This window comes from Brachycentrus maculatus, unplaced genomic scaffold (genome assembly GCF_059751285.1).
Source record: "Brachycentrus maculatus isolate JH-2025_06_01 unplaced genomic scaffold, ASM5975128v1 h1tg001213l, whole genome shotgun sequence".
NCBI classification, from domain to species: Eukaryota; Metazoa; Arthropoda; class Insecta; order Trichoptera; family Brachycentridae; genus Brachycentrus; species Brachycentrus maculatus.
In genome coordinates, this window is record NW_028281898.1 from 59,393 (window position 1) to 69,205 (window position 9,813).

Sequence of the window (9,813 nt, forward strand, 5' to 3'; positions counted from 1 at the left end):
TTCTTATTCTACTGTTACTTTTCATGGCAAGATATGTTTTCCTGGATGACTGACTTGAGATGCTCACTGAGAACACTGTATTACTTTTTGAGTTGGCCAAACTTACCTGTCTAAAATTGCAAGTTTTCTCTATAGTTGGCCAACTCCAATTACAGACACGCTATTTGTTCAGCGGGGCTTTGCAATTTTTACTACTTTTCGAGGCTAAGTGTACCTATATTTGGCAAACTCACAGATTGGCTCAGTTCTTTTATCTTCTCACTTGCTTCCTCAATAACGAAAGACTCTTCCTCGTCAAAGAAGGACTCATATAGCAAATTCTGTTCACTTGCAGAGACCTTCGAACTTATTTGCATTGTGGACGACAAGTCTTTATATTATACTTTCAGGAAATTATTTGATTTGACAGCTTCGGATCTTCGATGTTTTGCAGGGGCTAAAGGGAGGGCAGCGTGCAACTAACTGGTAATGTAATCCTCAAGTGTCTTGATTCGATGGTTCTTCTATAAGATCTTGGCCTCAAGTTCTTCGATGATCTTTTGAAGTTCCTGAACGGTGAGTTCCCGGTTGATCTTGGGCTTATTCTTAATTTTTTGGGCATTTTCCCCGAACCTCAGAGTGGAAATTGTTTCGGATGCGTGCATTTAGTGGGGAGAGCATGTGACGACCAGCGAAGTTTTCGAGTTGCCCCCCAGAGAATCTTGGAGAATTCTCGTTAGCTTCGAATCCCGATACGGAATGTGCTGTATCTTCAGCGAGAGGCTCTTTATCACTTTACCCAGACTTGCCAACGACATGTTTATTTTTTTAGCTTCCTGCAGAACAAACCCTTCCGCTCCTGTCTTCGAGACCTTCTCAGAACCTGCTAGATCTATTAAAAAGAGCTTGCTGGTCTTTGACTGCGAGTTCTCGCTATTGAGCTGGTTGAGAGTTAATAAAAATATGAGATGGGATCTGGATGAGTGGGCGTTCATGTTGGTAGCGCATGTAACCCTGTTCTTCTGTCCGAGCTCGATGAGCCGGCAAAGTTCCAGCTTATCTGAGACATATGCTTCAGTGAGATTTTCGACATAGAGGCCATTTTTATTTTATCTGATTTTCAAGTCTTGCTTTCGAAGATCGAGTAAGTCTCTAATTTTTTCCATGTACACTTCAAATATGGAGGTCTTTAACTTAAATTCCAAGTTTTCTGAAGACTTTTCGATTGCCACGAATAACTGTTAAATCTGCATGACTCAATATGTACTATCCTAGGTATTAGGCCCTTTTACTCTTTATCGTTAATGTTGTAGCCTTGCATTGTGTGAGTCTTCCCTGAGCTTGTTTGCCCATAGGCCATGATTGTGCCATTGAAACCATCGAGTATGTTTTTGAGAATAGGGTGCCCTATTTAATCAAACACTGCCTGCTGAGTAGTTTCCATGTCAAAGATGCGATCGAACATAAATGATGTTTCCTCTGCTTTAGAGGGGTCCTTGACAATCAAATGCTACATGGAGCCCAGCCTGTGAAATCTGTCAGCCTTACACTAAGTCTATTTTTAATTGAAGGGCCGAAATCGACAGAATACTTTTATGTTGGAGCTGTTTGAGTTTGTTTATTTATACGCGTCCATATAATTATTATGCACATAAGAGTATATTCAGCCGATATAAATAATTGATTGATCGATCCAACTACTCCTGGAAACTCTCGTGAGCTAAATAAATAATGCATTGCTCATTTATGAATTCACGTTATTAATCAGCATTCTCAGTTTGAAACTATGTTGATTGTTTGGTTGTTTTTTCGACCGCCAACATATATTCATTTCAATTTCACAAATTGTTGTCTATACTCATTACAATGATCGAACCTTGGCCAAAGGGAAATTACTATTTTGATTCTCTCTATGAAACTTTAACTTGGGGGCCTCATACATTTACTGACGAATTCGTTTATGTATTAATTCGAAAGCCGAATAATCAGATATTTTCAATCTATAATCAATTTCAATTTGATAAATAATTCTATCTCCAAATCTGACCGGCCCTTTCTGGGTGGTTTTTCGGTTTAATTGTTAATCGATAATTGTTAGCAATTAACCAATCGGTAATTGGCAATACTATTCTATTTTTACACTCCCGAATAAGTATAAAAATATATTTATTTGTATATCAGTATTATATCTAAAAGTAAGAATATGAAAAAACAAAATACGCAAAACCTTTCTTTTTTATATAAAATCCATAAAAGCAACTTAAGAAGAGAATTAAACCAAAATGAGCCGAAGGAGGCTAAAATAAACTAACCTATGATTTTAGGAGCAAAGATAAGAACAGCGAATTTGTAGGGAAACGGCAAATTAAATGGTTCAGGGAAACAACAGGAACAAATTATAGGAATATCTTAGATTCAAAAAGTTTTATTTAGCACTCCCCTTTGCAGACTGCCTTCGATAGATTGACAATACAAGAATGGCGAATACAGATTATAAAATTCTTTGTTGATCGAGTACTGTTTATATACAATTAGCTCATTAAATATTACTACCCTTTAGAAGAGCATTTCACTCGCATATCGCGCTACTGAGCGAGACTGATGTTGGCTGGGTTGTAGGAATCGTCAATATGATATTGGTATGCTTTTGGCATTGAATGTTTAATGTCTTCTGCTCAAATTATCGAAAAGGCAACAACAAATCAATCGAGTTCATGTCAGGTCTCCTTGATTTGGGTGATTTATCTTGAACTAAACTTTTTAGCGACTTTGAAAATCAAGCATATAAATTTTCCAGTTTAGTCCGCTGCATAAAATGCGGACTCGGCTTAGTAACGATAATTATATTGATCGGATGAAGAAAATAACCACTCTTCAATTCTTTATTCTAGCCCTATGCTTATTTCAAATCGAATCTCTTGGATAGGGTTGCCTTTAGCTCTCATAGTCTCAAACCAAAATATTTTCAGGTACTTGCTTTGTTATTCCCAGATCAAATTGCAATAGTCTCATCTTCAACTGTCAACCAGGGCAATACCCCGCTCAATTATACTCACTCATACTCTTCGGCTTTTGCTAGTGACCCGAAGACCATCGTTGGTATAGTCTCGATTATTTAGCCATTAACGGGTTTGAAGTTGAGCCTTCCTATGTCCTTGGACTCCAAGCCTCAATTGTAGAAAGCACCAAATCTAAAACTACTTTCCGAGTGATTTTAGACAGCAACGGCAAATGGGAGCAGATTAGAATCAACTTTATTTCCACAGACCGTGAGGATATATAAATCGGCAGCGTACAGTTAGCATAGCCAATCATCAAGGAATCTTTCGTTCTGTCTTACAATTTCAAATCTGCATGGTCTAAAACGATTAATCTGAAGACTCTCTCATTTTTGAGCTCATTCCATTTTTCTTCAACGAACAGCCACAACATAAAACTAAATCTGGTCCGCACGTAGCTGAGTTAAAATGGTCTCAATCTGCACTACTCGAGCCGAAACTCCAGCACATCGATTAAAATCCTGAAAATTGATCTTATTATGTTCGATCAATACAATATTGCATTTCGATACACAACTGGAATTATTTCTCAGAGCTATATTCAATCGATTCTGTCTCTTGAAATTCCGAAGTCAGGGCTCAACTAGGTAAGAACCTACCTATTGGGGTTAATATCGTTCGAAGTGTCTGTCAACTCTCCCATAAGTTTATACTCTTCGGTCAACCAGCTATTCTTTATGGACATCGGGCCTATTTCGGCTGAATGTGAAATAAGCCATATCAGCATCGGATATCTCATTTTGTCCGTCTATGAGAAGTGTGGAGCCTGTCCCAATCACCCAATTGCCCACAATGGTGTCTGTGTTGCTGCATGCCCTACCGGGTTTTACGCAAGCAATGGAAACTGCATCAAATTATCGTGCCAAAAAGGCTTTTATCGAAACAATGGGAACTGTGTGTCTTGCCAGAAATACTCTAACATTCCTGAGTGTGACAATGCATGCGACTATGGAAAATAACTGGTTGGAGAGCAATGCGTCAACATTTGCAAACTAGCAAATCAATATTATAAACTTGGCAAATGTGTTTGTCTCGAGGGCTTTGATAACATACAAGGCACCTGTGGAATCTGCAAAGAAGGAACCAGATATGACGCCAGCACCAAATAATGCAATGGAATATGCCCGATAAATTCCAATTATAACTTAACAATTGGTAATTGTGAATGCGATTCTGGATTTATACTGATAAAAGGCTATTGTACAAAATGTCCTATAGGATAGATTTATTCAGTGGAATTTGAAAAATGTTATCGCCCCTGTAAATCGCAGGAGTTTTTCAATGGATTAGATTGTGTCTGTATCCAAGGAAATTATTTAATAGGCGATAAGTGCGGTCAATGTTCTAATAGTACAATCTACGATTCAGTTACTAAGTCTTGCAAAAGCAGATGTCTAATTTTAGAAGAATGGAACGGAAAAGAATGTGCCTGTATCAGTGGTTACCATTATATTGGAGGAAAATGCTACCCATGTCCTTAAGGATCAGAGTATAATTAAACGACCAAAACTTGCAAAAGTATATGCCAAGCGCAAGAAGAATGGAACGGAAGGGAGTGTGCATGCATTAGTGGCTACTTCTATATTGGAAATCAATGTGGCCAATGTCCTGAAGGCACAGTGTACGATTCGCAAACAAGAACATGCAAAAGCAGATGCCAGACTCTGGAACAATGGAACGGAAGGGAATGCGCATGCATTAGTGGATATGTTTATATTGGAAATCAATGTGGCCAATGTCCTGAAGGCACAGTGTACGATTCGCAAACAAGAACATGCAAAAGCAGATGCCAGACTCTGGAACAATGGAACGGAAGGGAATGCGTCTGCATCGGTGGTTTCTATTATATTGGAAAGCAATGTGGCCAATGTCCTGAAGGCACAGTGTACGATTCGCAAACAAGAACATGCAAAAGCAGATGCCAGACTCTGGAACAATGGAACGGAAGAGAGTGCGCATGCATTAGTGGATATGTTTATATTGGAAAGCAATGTGGCCAATGTCATGAAGGCACAGTGTACGATTCGCAAACAAGAACATGCAAAAGCAGATGCCAGACTCTGGAACAATGGAACGGAAGGGAATGCGTCTGCATCGGTGGTTTCTATTATATCGGAAACAAATGCAGTCAATGCTCTGAAGGCACTGTTTACGATGCACTCACCAAATCATGCAACAATCGTTGCCAACTATTAGAAACTTGGAATGGAAGTGCATGTGTGTGCATTAGATCTTATTATCGTGTTGGTTCTCTTTGTGCTCAATGCTCTTTTGAATAGCTTTATTCATAAATTTAAAAATCTTGCAAAAAGCGTTGCACGTCAAACGAATAGTGGAATGGATTTGCATGCATCTGCCAATAGAACTTTTACTTGATTGACAACAAATGTGGATCTTGCCCTGTGAATACGACATATCAATTTAGAACTCAGAAATGTATCCCAAATTGCCCTCCTAATAGCATCGTTATCAATGTAAACAATGACTGCCAATGCATTTAAAATTTCACAATGAACCCGAAAACTTTACTCTGTGAACCAATACTAAAGAAGTGCCCGAGAAATAGTGTTTTAGTTTCGAACACTTGTAGATGTAATGAGGGCACTTTCGATTAAAAAAGTCAATCTTGCACCACATGCAAAAAATTAAATGAAATATGGAATGGAATTTCTTGTTAGTGTTCAGCATAATATGTCAGAAACACTCGAACAGAAGAGTGCGACAAAAAAATTCTAACAGTCTGCAAACAAAACTAATACTTTGATACGAATACAAAATTATGCGGATGTGTAACTGGCTTCTAGCGAATAAATGGTGCATGCATAAAAATACAGAAATGCGCAGAATTGAATGAGATATGGAATGGAGTTGAATGTCGCTGCGTCACTGGGTACGAAAAGAAAAGTGGAAGATGCACAAAAATTATTATTTAATAACCGGAATGTCCATATAATAGTAACTTTAATGGTGTAAAGTGCATTTGCAAGGATAAGTTCTTCTAAATTTACCCCGGATTGTGTGGAATTTGCCCACCTAATCTATTCTGGAATGGTCGTAAATGTCAATATGACCCAAGCTGTTGGGAGGGATACGTTTGGAGCTACGAGAAATAATGCTGCATTCCAAAGGCCAATCTATGTAAAGCTAATTAAAAATGGAATGGTCATAATTGTGAATGTTATACAGGATTTCACTTGATCAATGAAATTTGCGTGGAATGCCAAACAGACTATAGATACGATGGATCTGCTTGCACGCTCGCCTCATAGGGACAAAAATGTACCGATCCATATGCCATTTGGATAAATAACGAATGCGTCTGCCAATCTGGATATCATTCATATCAGAAAAAGTGTATCGCTTGCCCATCACATACTGCCTGGAATGGTGTTTTCTGTGATGGTGCTCAGTCTTAGTGTTTGGATGTTATAAACTCGCACATCGTTTCTGACAAGTGTGTTTGCAATCCTGGATATGCTCTTGTCGATGGCCAATGCCAGATCAGAAGATTTGACTAAATCTTTACTACTAGCCAAAACTCAGAGCAAAACGGTTTCTTTTTCAACGAGTTTACCTATGAGCCATGATAAGATTATTTGATGCACATTTATGAATAAATAGTAAACTAACTAGTAACTGTCCTTCTTTTATCAATACTAATCTATTTAGTGCATGTATGAATATATAGATCATGCTCATTTCATTTCAACACTCTTGCTGCATAATTCTTGTTTATTTACATTTTCATGAGTTTCGTAATCGATTCGTATGCAGCTTTCTTCGGGCAGGCTCGGGATCTCGCTTTATAGGACGATTGGATTTAATTTGTTGTTTCTCATTTTCTTATGCTATAATTTATCTTTCATGTCTGAATTTTTTGTCTCTACTTGCCTCGAGCTTGATTTGTTAATAGTCATTTAACTAGCTTTATAATTTGATGCACAGCCCATCGCTGAATTTCTATATTTATGTCTATACTGGGATAATATAATTTTAAATTGCATGTGGATATTCTTTCAGTTAAGTCTTATATCAAAGTTGCTGGAGTAATTGCTCCCTATTCCCGTTTGGCTGGTGTTTTAGTAAGTTTTCCATGAAAAATTAACAAATTTTAAATATACGTGTGCTACAAAGATTGAAAGAATATATATTTATTAAATGAAGACTCAAAATCGATTTGGCGAATTCAACTACGAGGCAGTCCAAGGCGGGCTCTAGAAGAACTCGAGGGCTAATTTTGTGGTGAAGGTATACTCCATCCTGAGTGTCCAGTTGCTCATCACCACCTTGGTTGTCATGCTGAATGTCTTCTCCGATACATTTGCAAGGATCCAGGCAAGCTATAACAGTCTATGGTGGCTCAGCTTCATCATCACGATAGGCACCATGATCACTCTAAGTAAATATAGTTCAATATTCAGCCTACTCGCCTGCCCTCTGCCAATAGTTCCCCAAGAATATGATTCTATTGGGAGTGTTCACCCTTGGAGAGTCCTACCTTGTGTCCTATATTTGCTCATACTATACACCAGAGAGTGTGTTGATGTCCGCCGTGGCGACATGCGCAGCAACATTTGGCATTACCTTTTACGCACTCACAACTAACTCTGACTTCACCAAACTAACCCATTCGATCTATGGTACCATCATACAATTACATAGCCTTCGGATCATCAGTCTTTTGGATCTTCCTATTCCTATCACTCTTCAACGCTTTCGTCCTCAGAAGTTCCTTCTTAAGCATGCTGATGGCCTTTGTGGTAGCTTGTATTTACTGCGTTTACATTCTAATCGATACTCAATTAATTATGGGTGGCAAGAACAAACAACTAACACTGGATAACTACGTAATGGGTTCGATAATTCTATATGTGGACATCATTGGCCTTTTCTTGAAAATTTTGCAAATTCTAGGGGACAAGAAAAAGAAATGATCAAAAGTTCAATCGCCATTCGATTATCAATTCTATCCAAATATAAATCTCATAAAAATCATATAATTTTTAAAGTCTGAGCTCAGCCACTGGCGAGCACATCCTAATTTATTATTTTGGCAGACTTCTTTATTGCTTGCAGAATATCTCGGTGCCTTTGCTTCTGAGTGTCCTTTAAAATCAGTTACTTTTTCAATTTATAAGTGTTCTTCTCGTACAAGATTTCGGGGAGAAATTTGTAGTGTCTGCCTGCAATTTCGATCAGTGGATAGAGCATGGATTCGTCGTATAAATCTGGGTTACTGTTGGCTAGATCTTCGCGCAACTCAGTGAGCAGCGTATTGTCGATGTAGTTGGCTGCCTTATTTCGCTTGTTTGGAATTTCGAGTGTGAGCCTAGAAAGAGGCAGGGAATTGAATAATTTAACAGAGAAAGTCTTCAAATTGGTAAAAGTGTGCTCGCGCACTGGGCTGATGGCGTTATTTGCGATGGATTATTTAATCTTCAGCAAGCCTGTTGCAGAAGATTTGTAGAAATCCCGATACGGCTCACTGTCAACGCAGAGCTCTCTTCCATGCACTTACTTGCTGGTAGTCATCCATATTTCCTTTAAGTACTGCTGGTTTATCAGTTGCATGGTATAGGGGCTCACGAGCCTATCTCCCGAATTCATCATGATTACGAGTGACTACTGATTGGGGCAGTGCTTCTTTATGTAGAACTATAGGTTTTTTATTTTGTTGGCTTGCTTGCCTTATTCTGTGATTGCAGGCTCAAAGATTATCCTGGATTGATTGTACTTTCGCGAAAAGTATCCATCAGCTAATTATTGAGGCGTTACAGAGTTTGAGCTAGAGGCAGCTGTTGAGGCTTGGCTTTAGGCCCCAATATAAAGGATCCTATACTTTTCGGGGTACTTCTGCGATTTGACAGATCGGATGGTATTTTCAAAATTGTTGATGGTTTCGAGCAGAGATTAGTTTCTTGGGGCTGTTTTTTCATAATTATAGCCCCAAACGAATACGAACATCTCATGAAACAACTCTGGATCCGAAGATTCTAAAGGTGGTAAATAGTATTTATCAGTAAAGACTCTCAGCTGCAGATTCCCAAGGAGCTAGCTGTCTGGGTCCTTCGAAATCAAAATGGACAGCACGTCTGAAAATCCTAATTCCCCTCGACTCCTGGTTTCGATTCCGTTTATCTTGCAGAGCCTGCCTCTGTAGCCTATTTGATAGATCTTCAGCAAAGCTTAGGCCCCGTATGTTTCATAATGAGGTTTTGCTAAAAAATTATCGGGCATGCTTTTCATTATCTATTCTACCCTGTTTTCGTAAAGATTAGGCCCTTAGGATTTGATTCTTTCTTCATGCTCGATGCAGGCCTGATGAATTTAGTGAAATGAATTCAAAATCTTGGAGTCGTAATTGTAGTCAGCTTCAGACTGAATGGAGATTTGGACAATGACAGGGAGGACCGTAAGAAGCAGAATAATATTCATGAGTAGTTGAGGAATAGGACGCTTTGCGCCAGCTACATTGATCTCGCAAAAGATTCTCATTGCTGGATGTAGAGGTTAGTGCCAATCGATTAAAAAACAAATGTGAGCATAATTTAATATATCCAGTTATAATGTAGATCTATAAATTATAGCCAGAAGCATTTGATTCAATTCAGGATACTCAGATCATGCTATACTTAATTTCTGCATATATTAATTAATTGCTTGTGAATATTTATAACTCCTAACATGACGCTGCGTCTGGGTGTCGGGGTTGGGGTTGGGGTTGGGGTTGGGGTTGGGGTTGGGGTTGGGGTTGGGGTTGGGTTGGGGTTGGGGA

The 9,813-nt window shown here is 38.7% G+C and overlaps 1 pseudogene; it reads right to left on the minus strand.

The window, feature by feature from the left end:
* Positions 1 to 644: 644 nt before the first annotated feature.
* LOC148299283 (uncharacterized) lies at positions 645 to 8,645 on the minus strand (annotated as a pseudogene).
* Between the last annotated feature and the right edge of the window lie 1,168 nt (positions 8,646 to 9,813).